Raw genomic sequence first — 13,588 nt, forward strand, 5'->3', positions numbered from 1 at the left:
AGGGCTCCTGATTACATACCTCTCCTGCTGCTGCTGCTGCTGGCTGTCCAGCAGCAGACTGAAGGTGGCTGCTGCTGTGCACAGGTATATAAAGGCTCAGAGCCTATTATGACACGCGCAGCCAGCGTTCCATTGCCACATTCCATCTACTGCAGGCAGGATACCTGGCTGGCTGAATGTCGCTGAGAAGCTCACAGAGACCGCCATAAGCAACAGTTTAACAGAATGCCACAGACTAATCAACCAAACTTTTTGGGTTGGGTTCTCTTTTATAGTCTGCAGGCATTAAATGAAAGAAGTCAGTGTTCCAGCAGAAGGAGACAACGTTTCAGAAAAGGCATTGTAGCAAACCAAAAAAGAAATTTTAAGCGCAGCAGAGTAACCAGCGCACATACCTGTTAGCTCAGGTGAGTTTAAAAGGCTGCTGTTGATAACAAGGGCATTTGCTAAATAGATGGTGTGTGTGCAACAATATACTGAAAGGTCAATTATATTGTGCAGCTTATCTCACCACCTGTAGTTATTTAGGTGAAAGCTCCAAAATGCTTGCCTAATATGTCTGTTTATCCAAAAGGAAGTAAAAAGGGAGAGCTAGAAAGATAGCATTGCATCACATTACATGGCAATGCAATGCACAGTTGTTGAAGTTGAACCAAAATGAGCTTGTAATCTGGCTTCTGCAACTTTGAACATGAAAAATCCAATGAGGAGAAGAAAAGCAAAGCCAAAGAGTCCATCCCAAAATCCGACAAACAAGCAAAATGAACAAAAAACATTGAATTCAATTCTTTCTGATTTTAGAAACTGCATTAAAGAAGGGGTGCACCGCTCCTGGAGATACTGCAATACCAGGTCAATGCGTGGAGTGGACAGAGCAAGCTCTTTTTCCATCTCCCTGTTCTAAAAATCCATTTAATATATGGTCCCCAGATAGGGGACGTATCAGATATTAAACTGATAAGAACAGATACTACACTTGATCTTAGCCAAAAGGCCGAGAAGCGATAACCAGAATTGGTTTCAAACTACGGAGCCACCCAAGGATCCTGAAAAGTCCATTTGTGGAGATGAGCTCCTGGACTCCCGTTAAGAAGACATGTTGTCAACCTCTAGATCCCTTACATGCCTGCACTTTTCGGCTTGCTGCTGCTGCAATCCACGCGTTTTAGATCTGCATAACTCCACCTCTTTAAACACAGCACCTTCACCCCCTGCTGTTCCCACCCGCCTCAACACCGTTGGAAGGGAGGAGAACCAATTAAGGCGGGGGGTGGGGTGGAACGAGCAGCTGTCTACCCTTAGCAGGAGGGCTCCTGATTACATACCTCTCCTGCTGCTGCTGCTGCTGGCTGTCCAGCAGCAGACTGAAGGTGGCTGCTGCTGTGCACAGGTATATAAAGGCTCAGAGCCTATTATGACACGCGCAGCCAGCGTTCCATTGCCACATTCCATCTACTGCAGGCAGGATACCTGGCTGGCTGAATGTCGCTGAGAAGCTCACAGAGACCGCCATAAGCAACAGTTTAACAGAATGCCACAGACTAATCAACCAAACTTTTTGGGTTGGGTTCTCTTTTATAGTCTGCAGGCATTAAATGAAAGAAGTCAGTGTTCCAGCAGAAGGAGACAACGTTTCAGAAAAGGCATTGTAGCAAACCAAAAAAGAAATTTTAAGCGCAGCAGAGTAACCAGCGCACATACCTGTTAGCTCAGGTGAGTTTAAAAGGCTGCTGTTGATAACAAGGGCATTTGCTAAATAGATGGTGTGTGTGCAACAATATACTGAAAGGTCAATTATATTGTGCAGCTTATCTCACCACCTGTAGTTATTTAGGTGAAAGCTCCAAAATGCTTGCCTAATATGTCTGTTTATCCAAAAGGAAGTAAAAAGGGAGAGCTAGAAAGATAGCATTGCATCACATTACATGGCAATGCAATGCACAGTTGCTGAAGTTGAACCAAAATGAGCTTGTAATCTGGCTTCTGCAACTTTGAACATGAAAAATCCAATGAGGAGAAGAAAAGCAAAGCCAAAGAGTCCATCCCAAAATCCGACAAACAAGCAAAATGAACAAAAAACATTGAATTCAATTCTTTCTGATTTTAGAAACTGCATTAAAGAAGGGGTGCACCGGTCCTGGAGATACTGCAATACCAGGTCAATGCGTGGAGTGGACAGAGCAAGCTCTTTTTCCATCTCCCTGTTCTAAAAATCCATTTAATATATGGTCCCCAGATAGGGGACGTATCAGATATTAAACTGATAAGAACAGATTTTTTTTTTTTTTTTTTTTTTTTTAAAAACCTATTCAGGTTAAAATTAAAGTCCACTCCACAGTCCTCTTCTCCCCAAAGGGAGAAAAGACGTGGACTCCAACTTAAATCATCATCAGGTTTTGGTACTTTTAATGTCAGAAAAAAAAAATACAAAAATACAACAATACTTACAAAGAAAGAAATGTTTCAGAACCTGAATGGATACCAAAAAAATAAAAATTAAATTATAACTGTATTAACAACAGTAATAACATCAAGTAAAATACTTGTAACCATTATCAAAAGCATGAACCCCAACCCAACTCAGAACCTTAAGGGACAAATCTTCAACCCTTGATGCTGAAAAAACTTGTTTCGATACACCATCTGGTATTCTATATTTCACACAAAAAACATTTTTATCTCTTATTAGTTCTTTCCTAACATTCTCTATAAGATAGTCCAAACGTTTCTCATCATACAACTTACGGTACAACCGGTTAAAATATTCTGCATTCTTTATAAACATAGGTTGTTGAAAAACAACTATATTTTCTTCCATTGCCACCTCCACTTCCTGTTCCTTTCTCTTTTCTTGCTTTTTAACCTTACCACGGCCAGTTCCCTGACTTACACCTCCCATTTCACTCTCTACCCTATCCCCCCAATCTACTCTTGTTTTCTCCATCTCCCTCTGCACTCCTACAGGTTTGCTTTCTTTTCCCTTTACCACCAACACCTTTTCTACACTTTCCTCCTTTCTCTCTACCAAAACCTTTTTAACCACTACCTCCTTCTCTTTATTTCTTTTCCTCTTTGGGCAATTCTTAAAAACATGCGTATCTTCCTGACACAAGTTGCACTTCCTCCGATCTTTACAATCCTTTGACTCATGATCACCTTTTTTGCAAAAACCACATACACCACCCGAACAATTTTCCTTTCCATGCCTGTATTGACGACAAACTCGACAAAAAGTGGGTATACCACTGAAAAAAATATCACCATTTATATTACCCAACTTAAACCTAGCTGGGGGAAGCAACACAGTCCCCTGCTCATCTTCTTTGAAACGGACCAAAAATTTCCACTTCGAAGTCCAAAAACCAAATTCATTATAAATCTTCCCTTTTGGTGTTACTGACAAACAAAAAAACTCCAAAAATGTAAGAACATCCTCTTCGTCCACCAATGGAGAGTACATTTTAACAATGATCCATTTATCTCTAACGGGGAAGTGTGGCATTACACTTATCCCCTCCATTCTTTTATCCTGGCTTGCAGTCATTTTCCTTAGATATCCTTCAAAAAAAACTTTGTCAACAAAAACTATATCATAAACACCCCTCCTGGGGTAGTCCATTATCGCCAACACTTCTTCTGTCTTCAAACCAAAAAGATCCACAAGAACTTAACTCATCACATACCTAAAATCCTTTTGATCTCGAAAGTTCTCCTGAACAACCAAACGAATAGAATTCTGCACCTTAGCGAATTCAGGCACATGATCTTCCTCTCCTTCATGTGATGCTGCAGACATCTTCTTCACAAACAGGTTCTCCTCTTCTCAATAGAAACCTTCAACACCGAAGTGCCAGGTAGATGATCGCCTCCCGTTGCCCGGGGACTAATCCGACTCCCTAATAGCAGCAGGGAGGTGAAGCCCTGCTGAAAAACAGAGCGATCCCCCCAGGCCAAGGAGCCGGGTACCCCGAGCACCTCTCAGCCAAGACCAAGGCAGCAGCCACTAGATCACTGCACTTGATCTTAGCCAAAAGGCCGAGAAGCGATAACCAGAATTGGTTTCAAACTACGGAGCCACCCAAGGATCCTGAAAAGTCCATTTGTGGAGATGAGCTCCTGGACTCCCGTTAAGAAGACATGTTGTCAACCTCTAGATCCCTTACATGCCTGCACTTTTCGGCTTGCTGCTGCTGCAATCCACGCGTTTTAGATCTGCATAACTCCACCTCTTTAAACACAGCACCTTCACCCCCTGCTGTTCCCACCCGCCTCAACACCGTTGGAAGGGAGGAGAACCAATTAAGGCGGGGGGTGGGGTGGAACGAGCAGCTGTCTACCCTTAGCAGGAGGGCTCCTGATTACATACCTCTCCTGCTGCTGCTGCTGCTGGCTGTCCAGCAGCAGACTGAAGGTGGCTGCTGCTGTGCACAGGTATATAAAGGCTCAGAGCCTATTATGACACGCGCAGCCAGCGTTCCATTGCCACATTCCATCTACTGCAGGCAGGATACCTGGCTGGCTGAATGTCGCTGAGAAGCTCACAGAGACCGCCATAAGCAACAGTTTAACAGAATGCCACAGACTAATCAACCAAACTTTTTGGGTTGGGTTCTCTTTTATAGTCTGCAGGCATTAAATGAAAGAAGTCAGTGTTCCAGCAGAAGGAGACAACGTTTCAGAAAAGGCATTGTAGCAAACCAAAAAAGAAATTTTAAGCGCAGCAGAGTAACCAGCGCACATACCTGTTTAAAAGGTGAGTTTAAAAGGCTGCTGTTGATAACAAGGGCATTTGCTAAATAGATGGTGTGTGTGCAACAATATACTGAAAGGTCAATTATATTGTGCAGCTTATCTCACCACCTGTAGTTATTTAGGTGAAAGCTCCAAAATGCTTGCCTAATATGTCTGTTTATCCAAAAGGAAGTAAAAAGGGAGAGCTAGAAAGATAGCATTGCATCACATTACATGGCAATGCAATGCACAGTTGCTGAAGTTGAACCAAAATGAGCTTGTAATCTGGCTTCTGCAACTTTGAACATGAAAAATCCAATGAGGAGAAGAAAAGCAAAGCCAAAGAGTCCATCCCAAAATCCGACAAACAAGCAAAATGAACAAAAAACATTGAATTCAATTCTTTCTGATTTTAGAAACTGCATTAAAGAAGGGGTGCACCGGTCCTGGAGATACTGCAATACCAGGTCAATGCGTGGAGTGGACAGAGCAAGCTCTTTTTCCATCTCCCTGTTCTAAAAATCCATTTAATATATGGTCCCCAGATAGGGGACGTATCAGATATTAAACTGATAAGAACAGATTTTTTTATTTTATCGAAAGCCCGAATTCGTGTACAAAACCCGAGTGCGCTTAAAAAAGTGACAAGTGCCACAAAAAAAGTGCACTAGGATGCTGGTCTTCTTGAAACCCTCTCCAAAAGGAGAAGGGTCCCCCAAACCATTCCCCGTCCCTCCGAGCCAAAAGGCCACAGCGAGGAACAGGGACAAAAAGCCACCTCCAGCCGAAGCCAGAGGCGACCCAATCTTACCCCCAGCACCTGCCCGAGTTCTCACCCGAGCAAGGCACTGGGAGCCAAAGACTGTGCTCCCCTCCCGGAAGAGGGGAGCCAACAAAGCTCTCCTCCCAAAAGAGGAGAGCCAGGGGGGGTTCAGGGGGGAGCGGAACCTGATGGCCACACACTCCCCCCCTAGACCTGCCAAGAGAGGAACCCGTAAGGGAACCGCATCCCGACAAAGTCCTAGTAGGACGTGACACACGTGAATAAGTGGACACACAGTGACAAAGAAATTAAATAAATAGTGAAGGTTTCACAGTATAATACTGCCCGGACCTTCGACCGGGAATTGAAAAATTCCCCATCCTAAGGCCAGAAGGCCCGGAATAAGGGTGTGTGCGAAGAAAGAAAATTTGAAGTGCTTGTGCAAATGTGCCATAAACTCAAGTGGGGTTCCCAATCCCAGTGAGTTAAGGCACCCCAGGGTCACCACTCCTGGGGCACTTCACACTTCGGGCTTTCGATCTTCCCCGGCCCAATGGCGTCGATCCTGGGGGGCCATGCTTTCCACCAGATGGCTATATTAGCCACCTGGCATACTAACAAGCGCCTAAACCCCAGTGTGCATAATGTATCAATCTACTAGGGCGGTCAACATCCAAAACCGCCTTTTCGAAATATACTACACCTGATCTTAGCCAAAAGGCCGAGAAGCGATAACCAGAATTGGTTTCAAACTACGGAGCCACCCAAGGATCCTGAAAAGTCCATTTGTGGAGATGAGCTCCTGGACTCCCGTTAAGAAGACATGTTGTCAACCTCTAGATCCCTTACATGCCTGCACTTTTCGGCTTGCTGCTGCTGCAATCCACGCGTTTTAGATCTGCATAACTCCACCTCTTTAAACACAGCACCTTCACCCCCTGCTGTTCCCACCCGCCTCAACACCGTTGGAAGGGAGGAGAACCAATTAAGGCGGGGGGTGGGGTGGAACGAGCAGCTGTCTACCCTTAGCAGGAGGGCTCCTGATTACATACCTCTCCTGCTGCTGCTGCTGCTGGCTGTCCAGCAGCAGACTGAAGGTGGCTGCTGCTGTGCACAGGTATATAAAGGCTCAGAGCCTATTATGACACGCGCAGCCAGCGTTCCATTGCCACATTCCATCTACTGCAGGCAGGATACCTGGCTGGCTGAATGTCGCTGAGAAGCTCACAGAGACCGCCATAAGCAACAGTTTAACAGAATGCCACAGACTAATCAACCAAACTTTTTGGGTTGGGTTCTCTTTTATAGTCTGCAGGCATTAAATGAAAGAAGTCAGTGTTCCAGCAGAAGGAGACAACGTTTCAGAAAAGGCATTGTAGCAAACCAAAAAAGAAATTTTAAGCGCAGCAGAGTAACCAGCGCACATACCTGTTAGCTCAGGTGAGTTTAAAAGGCTGCTGTTGATAACAAGGGCATTTGCTAAATAGATGGTGTGTGTGCAACAATATACTGAAAGGTCAATTATATTGTGCAGCTTATCTCACCACCTGTAGTTATTTAGGTGAAAGCTCCAAAATGCTTGCCTAATATGTCTGTTTATCCAAAAGGAAGTAAAAAGGGAGAGCTAGAAAGATAGCATTGCATCACATTACATGGCAATGCAATGCACAGTTGCTGAAGTTGAACCAAAATGAGCTTGTAATCTGGCTTCTGCAACTTTGAACATGAAAAATCCAATGAGGAGAAGAAAAGCAAAGCCAAAGAGTCCATCCCAAAATCCGACAAACAAGCAAAATGAACAAAAAACATTGAATTCAATTCTTTCTGATTTTAGAAACTGCATTAAAGAAGGGGTGCACCGGTCCTGGAGATACTGCAATACCAGGTCAATGCGTGGAGTGGACAGAGCAAGCTCTTTTTCCATCTCCCTGTTCTAAAAATCCATTTAATATATGGTCCCCAGATAGGGGACGTATCAGATATTAAACTGATAAGAACAGATACTACACTTGATCTTAGCCAAAAGGCCGAGAAGCGATAACCAGAATTGGTTTCAAACTACGGAGCCACCCAAGGATCCTGAAAAGTCCATTTGTGGAGATGAGCTCCTGGACTCCCGTTAAGAAGACATGTTGTCAACCTCTAGATCCCTTACATGCCTGCACTTTTCGGCTTGCTGCTGCTGCAATCCACGCGTTTTAGATCTGCATAACTCCACCTCTTTAAACACAGCACCTTCACCCCCTGCTGTTCCCACCCGCCTCAACACCGTTGGAAGGGAGGAGAACCAATTAAGGCGGGGGGTGGGGTGGAACGAGCAGCTGTCTACCCTTAGCAGGAGGGCTCCTGATTACATACCTCTCCTGCTGCTGCTGCTGCTGCTGGCTGTCCAGCAGCAGACTGAAGGTGGCTGCTGCTGTGCACAGGTATATAAAGGCTCAGAGCCTATTATGACACGCGCAGCCAGCGTTCCATTGCCACATTCCATCTACTGCAGGCAGGATACCTGGCTGGCTGAATGTCGCTGAGAAGCTCACAGAGACCGCCATAAGCAACAGTTTAACAGAATGCCACAGACTAATCAACCAAACTTTTTGGGTTGGGTTCTCTTTTATAGTCTGCAGGCATTAAATGAAAGAAGTCAGTGTTCCAGCAGAAGGAGACAACGTTTCAGAAAAGGCATTGTAGCAAACCAAAAAAGAAATTTTAAGCGCAGCAGAGTAACCAGCGCACATACCTGTTAGCTCAGGTGAGTTTAAAAGGCTGCTGTTGATAACAAGGGCATTTGCTAAATAGATGGTGTGTGTGCAACAATATACTGAAAGGTCAATTATATTGTGCAGCTTATCTCACCACCTGTAGTTATTTAGGTGAAAGCTCCAAAATGCTTGCCTAATATGTCTGTTTATCCAAAAGGAAGTAAAAAGGGAGAGCTAGAAAGATAGCATTGCATCACATTACATGGCAATGCAATGCACAGTTGCTGAAGTTGAACCAAAATGAGCTTGTAATCTGGCTTCTGCAACTTTGAACATGAAAAATCCAATGAGGAGAAGAAAAGCAAAGCCAAAGAGTCCATCCCAAAATCCGACAAACAAGCAAAATGAACAAAAAACATTGAATTCAATTCTTTCTGATTTTAGAAACTGCATTAAAGAAGGGGTGCACCGGTCCTGGAGATACTGCAATACCAGGTCAATGCGTGGAGTGGACAGAGCAAGCTCTTTTTCCATCTCCCTGTTCTAAAAATCCATTTAATATATGGTCCCCAGATAGGGGACGTATCAGATATTAAACTGATAAGAACAGATACTACACTTGATCTTAGCCAAAAGGCCGAGAAGCGATAACCAGAATTGGTTTCAAACTACGGAGCCACCCAAGGATCCTGAAAAGTCCATTTGTGGAGATGAGCTCCTGGACTCCCGTTAAGAAGACATGTTGTCAACCTCTAGATCCCTTACATGCCTGCACTTTTCGGCTTGCTGCTGCTGCAATCCACGCGTTTTAGATCTGCATAACTCCACCTCTTTAAACACAGCACCTTCACCCCCTGCTGTTCCCACCCGCCTCAACACCGTTGGAAGGGAGGAGAACCAATTAAGGCGGGGGGTGGGGTGGAACGAGCAGCTGTCTACCCTTAGCAGGAGGGCTCCTGATTACATACCTCTCCTGCTGCTGCTGCTGCTGCTGGCTGTCCAGCAGCAGACTGAAGGTGGCTGCTGCTGTGCACAGGTATATAAAGGCTCAGAGCCTATTATGACACACGCAGCCAGCGTTCCATTGCCACATTCCATCTACTGCAGGCAGGATACCTGGCTGGCTGAATGTCGCTGAGAAGCTCACAGAGACCGCCATAAGCAACAGTTTAACAGAATGCCACAGACTAATCAACCAAACTTTTTGGGTTGGGTTCTCTTTTATAGTCTGCAGGCATTAAATGAAAGAAGTCAGTGTTCCAGCAGAAGGAGACAACGTTTCAGAAAAGGCATTGTAGCAAACCAAAAAAGAAATTTTAAGCGCAGCAGAGTAACCAGCGCACATACCTGTTAGCTCAGGTGAGTTTAAAAGGCTGCTGTTGATAACAAGGGCATTTGCTAAATAGATGGTGTGTGTGCAACAATATACTGAAAGGTCAATTATATTGTGCAGCTTATCTCACCACCTGTAGTTATTTAGGTGAAAGCTCCAAAATGCTTGCCTAATATGTCTGTTTATCCAAAAGGAAGTAAAAAGGGAGAGCTAGAAAGATAGCATTGCATCACATTACATGGCAATGCAATGCACAGTTGCTGAAGTTGAACCAAAATGAGCTTGTAATCTGGCTTCTGCAACTTTGAACATGAAAAATCCAATGAGGAGAAGAAAAGCAAAGCCAAAGAGTCCATCCCAAAATCCAACAAACAAGCAAAATGAACAAAAAACATTGAATTCAATTCTTTCTGATTTTAGAAACTGCATTAAAGAAGGGGTGCACCGGTCCTGGAGATACTGCAATACCAGGTCAATGCGTGGAGTGGACAGAGCAAGCTCTTTTTCCATCTCCCTGTTCTAAAAATCCATTTAATATATGGTCCCCAGATAGGGGACGTATCAGATATTAAACTGATAAGAACAGATACTACACTTGATCTTAGCCAAAAGGCCGAGAAGCGATAACCAGAATTGGTTTCAAACTACGGAGCCACCCAAGGATCCTGAAAAGTCCATTTGTGGAGATGAGCTCCTGGACTCCCGTTAAGAAGACATGTTGTCAACCTCTAGATCCCTTACATGCCTGCACTTTTCGGCTTGCTGCTGCTGCAATCCACGCGTTTTAGATCTGCATAACTCCACCTCTTTAAACACAGCACCTTCACCCCCTGCTGTTCCCACCCGCCTCAACACCGTTGGAAGGGAGGAGAACCAATTAAGGCGGGGGGTGGGGTGGAACGAGCAGCTGTCTACCCTTAGCAGGAGGGCTCCTGATTACATACCTCTCCTGCTGCTGCTGCTGCTGGCTGTCCAGCAGCAGACTGAAGGTGGCTGCTGCTGTGCACAGGTATATAAAGGCTCAGAGCCTATTATGACACGCGCAGCCAGCGTTCCATTGCCACATTCCATCTACTGCAGGCAGGATACCTGGCTGGCTGAATGTCGCTGAGAAGCTCACAGAGACCGCCATAAGCAACAGTTTAACAGAATGCCACAGACTAATCAACCAAACTTTTTGGGTTGGGTTCTCTTTTATAGTCTGCAGGCATTAAATGAAAGAAGTCAGTGTTCCAGCAGAAGGAGACAACGTTTCAGAAAAGGCATTGTAGCAAACCAAAAAAGAAATTTTAAGCGCAGCAGAGTAACCAGCGCACATACCTGTTAGCTCAGGTGAGTTTAAAAGGCTGCTGTTGATAACAAGGGCATTTGCTAAATAGATGGTGTGTGTGCAACAATATACTGAAAGGTCAATTATATTGTGCAGCTTATCTCACCACCTGTAGTTATTTAGGTGAAAGCTCCAAAATGCTTGCCTAATATGTCTGTTTATCCAAAAGGAAGTAAAAAGGGAGAGCTAGAAAGATAGCATTGCATCACATTACATGGCAATGCAATGCACAGTTGCTGAAGTTGAACCAAAATGAGCTTGTAATCTGGCTTCTGCAACTTTGAACATGAAAAATCCAATGAGGAGAAGAAAAGCAAAGCCAAAGAGTCCATCCCAAAATCCGACAAACAAGCAAAATGAACAAAAAACATTGAATTCAATTCTTTCTGATTTTAGAAACTGCATTAAAGAAGGGGTGCACCGGTCCTGGAGATACTGCAATACCAGGTCAATGCGTGGAGTGGACAGAGCAAGCTCTTTTTCCATCTCCCTGTTCTAAAAATCCATTTAATATATGGTCCCCAGATAGGGGACGTATCAGATATTAAACTGATAAGAACAGATACTACACTTGATCTTAGCCAAAAGGCCGAGAAGCGATAACCAGAATTGGTTTCAAACTACGGAGCCACCCAAGGATCCTGAAAAGTCCATTTGTGGAGATGAGCTCCTGGACTCCCGTTAAGAAGACATGTTGTCAACCTCTAGATCCCTTACATGCCTGCACTTTTCGGCTTGCTGCTGCTGCAATCCACGCGTTTTAGATCTGCATAACTCCACCTCTTTAAACACAGCACCTTCACCCCCTGCTGTTCCCACCCGCCTCAACACCGTTGGAAGGGAGGAGAACCAATTAAGGCGGGGGGTGGGGTGGAACGAGCAGCTGTCTACCCTTAGCAGGAGGGCTCCTGATTACATACCTCTCCTGCTGCTGCTGGCTGTCCAGCAGCAGACTGAAGGTGGCTGCTGCTGTGCACAGGTATATAAAGGCTCAGAGCCTATTATGACACGCGCAGCCAGCGTTCCATTGCCACATTCCATCTACTGCAGGCAGGATACCTGGCTGGCTGAATGTCGCTGAGAAGCTCACAGAGACCGCCATAAGCAACAGTTTAACAGAATGCCACAGACTAATCAACCAAACTTTTTGGGTTGGGTTCTCTTTTATAGTCTGCAGGCATTAAATGAAAGAAGTCAGTGTTCCAGCAGAAGGAGACAACGTTTCAGAAAAGGCATTGTAGCAAACCAAAAAAGAAATTTTAAGCGCAGCAGAGTAACCAGCGCACATACCTGTTAGCTCAGGTGAGTTTAAAAGGCTGCTGTTGATAACAAGGGCATTTGCTAAATAGATGGTGTGTGTGCAACAATATACTGAAAGGTCAATTATATTGTGCAGCTTATCTCACCACCTGTAGTTATTTAGGTGAAAGCTCCAAAATGCTTGCCTAATATGTCTGTTTATCCAAAAGGAAGTAAAAAGGGAGAGCTAGAAAGATAGCATTGCATCACATTACATGGCAATGCAATGCACAGTTGCTGAAGTTGAACCAAAATGAGCTTGTAATCTGGCTTTTGCAACTTTGAACATGAAAAATCCAATGAGGAGAAGAAAAGCAAAGCCAAAGAGTCCATCCCAAAATCCAACAAACAAGCAAAATGAACAAAAAACATTGAATTCAATTCTTTCTGATTTTAGAAACTGCATTAAAGAAGGGGTGCACCGGTCCTGGAGATACTGCAATACCAGGTCAATGCGTGGAGTGGACAGAGCAAGCTCTTTTTCCATCTCCCTGTTCTAAAAATCCATTTAATATATGGTCCCCAGATAGGGGACGTATCAGATATTAAACTGATAAGAACAGATACTACACTTGATCTTAGCCAAAAGGCCGAGAAGCGATAACCAGAATTGGTTTCAAACTACGGAGCCACCCAAGGATCCTGAAAAGTCCATTTGTGGAGATGAGCTCCTGGACTCCCGTTAAGAAGACATGTTGTCAACCTCTAGATCCCTTACATGCCTGCACTTTTCGGCTTGCTGCTGCTGCAATCCACGCGTTTTAGATCTGCATAACTCCACCTCTTTAAACACAGCACCTTCACCCCCTGCTGTTCCCACCCGCCTCAACACCGTTGGAAGGGAGGAGAACCAATTAAGGCGGGGGGTGGGGTGAAACGAGCAGCTGTCTACCCTTAGCAGGAGGGCTCCTGATTACATACCTCTCCTGCTGCTGCTGCTGCTGGCTGTCCAGCAGCAGACTGAAGGTGGCTGCTGCTGTGCACAGGTATATAAAGGCTCAGAGCCTATTATGACACGCGCAGCCAGCGTTCCATTGCCACATTCCATCTACTGCAGGCAGGATACCTGGCTGGCTGAATGTCGCTGAGAAGCTCACAGAGACCGCCATAAGCAACAGTTTAACAGAATGCCACAGACTAATCAACCAAACTTTTTGGGTTGGGTTCTCTTTTATAGTCTGCAGGCATTAAATGAAAGAAGTCAGTGTTCCAGCAGAAGGAGACAACGTTTCAGAAAAGGCATTGTAGCAAACCAAAAAAGAAATTTTAAGCGCAGCAGAGTAACCAGCGCACATACCTGTTAGCTCAGGTGAGTTTAAAAGGCTGCTGTTGATAACAAGGGCATTTGCTAAATAGATGGTGTGTGTGCAACAATATACTGAAAGGTCAATTATATTGTGCAGCTTATCTCACCACCTGTAGTTATTTAGGTG

At 44.6% G+C, this 13,588-nt stretch overlaps 8 non-coding genes across 8 annotated transcripts; all 8 read right to left on the reverse strand.

Annotated features, from left to right (window-relative positions):
- Positions 1-815: 815 nt before the first annotated feature.
- Positions 816-1,006, reverse strand: LOC141241692 (U2 spliceosomal RNA). Its single transcript, XR_012306393.1, has one exon. It is a non-coding gene; the product is annotated as a U2 spliceosomal RNA (small nuclear RNA).
- A 1,115-nt stretch (positions 1,007-2,121) lies between these two features.
- On the reverse strand, positions 2,122-2,309 carry LOC141241900 (U2 spliceosomal RNA). Its single transcript, XR_012306587.1, has one exon. It is a non-coding gene; the product is annotated as a U2 spliceosomal RNA (small nuclear RNA).
- A 2,852-nt stretch (positions 2,310-5,161) lies between these two features.
- On the reverse strand, positions 5,162-5,345 carry LOC141241893 (U2 spliceosomal RNA). The gene has a single exon (XR_012306584.1). It is a non-coding gene; the product is annotated as a U2 spliceosomal RNA (small nuclear RNA).
- Positions 5,346-7,342: 1,997 nt separating this feature from the next.
- LOC141241734 (U2 spliceosomal RNA) lies at positions 7,343-7,533 on the reverse strand. Its single transcript, XR_012306432.1, has one exon. It is a non-coding gene; the product is annotated as a U2 spliceosomal RNA (small nuclear RNA).
- A 1,118-nt stretch (positions 7,534-8,651) lies between these two features.
- LOC141241735 (U2 spliceosomal RNA) lies at positions 8,652-8,842 on the reverse strand. Its single transcript, XR_012306433.1, has one exon. It is a non-coding gene; the product is annotated as a U2 spliceosomal RNA (small nuclear RNA).
- Positions 8,843-9,960: 1,118 nt separating this feature from the next.
- Positions 9,961-10,151, reverse strand: LOC141241736 (U2 spliceosomal RNA). Its single transcript, XR_012306434.1, has one exon. It is a non-coding gene; the product is annotated as a U2 spliceosomal RNA (small nuclear RNA).
- A 1,115-nt stretch (positions 10,152-11,266) lies between these two features.
- LOC141241737 (U2 spliceosomal RNA) lies at positions 11,267-11,457 on the reverse strand. The gene has a single exon (XR_012306435.1). It is a non-coding gene; the product is annotated as a U2 spliceosomal RNA (small nuclear RNA).
- A 1,109-nt stretch (positions 11,458-12,566) lies between these two features.
- Positions 12,567-12,757, reverse strand: LOC141241738 (U2 spliceosomal RNA). The gene has a single exon (XR_012306436.1). It is a non-coding gene; the product is annotated as a U2 spliceosomal RNA (small nuclear RNA).
- Positions 12,758-13,588: the final 831 nt, after the last annotated feature.

This window comes from Phyllobates terribilis, unplaced genomic scaffold (assembly GCF_046119375.1).
Source record: "Phyllobates terribilis strain yellow unplaced genomic scaffold, ASM4611937v1 Scaffold_1024__1_contigs__length_465996, whole genome shotgun sequence".
Lineage (NCBI taxonomy): Eukaryota > Metazoa > Chordata > Amphibia > Anura > Dendrobatidae > Phyllobates > Phyllobates terribilis.